We start from the raw sequence: 323 nt of genomic DNA on the forward strand, positions 1-323 counted from the left end.
GAAGGAAAAACTTCAACCCATTTGCTGAACATGTCCACCAACACCAAACAATATTTCTTGCCTTCACATAGTGAGAGTTCTATGAAATCCATCATCCAGTATTGAAAAGGGCCTTGGGGAGGGGGATGACCGTGCTGCATAACCTTAGGAGCTCCTGCAGCATTGTGTGCTGCACATGTGACACACCTTTTACAGTAATCAGAGGCAAAAGTTGAAAACCCTCTGGTGTACCAGTTAGCATTTATGGCTATACTCATACCCCCTTTGCCCACGTGGTCCTTTCCATGTGCGAGTTTAGCATAGAATGGAAAGAGGGCACGTGG

The 323-nt window shown here is 46.1% G+C and overlaps 1 protein-coding gene across 1 annotated transcript in view; it reads right to left on the reverse strand.

Moving 5' to 3' along the window:
- LOC118326328 overlaps positions 1-323 on the reverse strand; it is a gene marked incomplete at both ends in the record, with an annotated part of 2,558 nt that overhangs the window by 541 nt on the left and 1,694 nt on the right.

Source organism: Morone saxatilis, unplaced genomic scaffold (assembly GCF_004916995.1).
Source record: "Morone saxatilis isolate NCDOM2014 unplaced genomic scaffold, NCSU_SB_2.0 Contig169, whole genome shotgun sequence".
Lineage (NCBI taxonomy): Eukaryota > Metazoa > Chordata > Actinopteri > Moronidae > Morone > Morone saxatilis.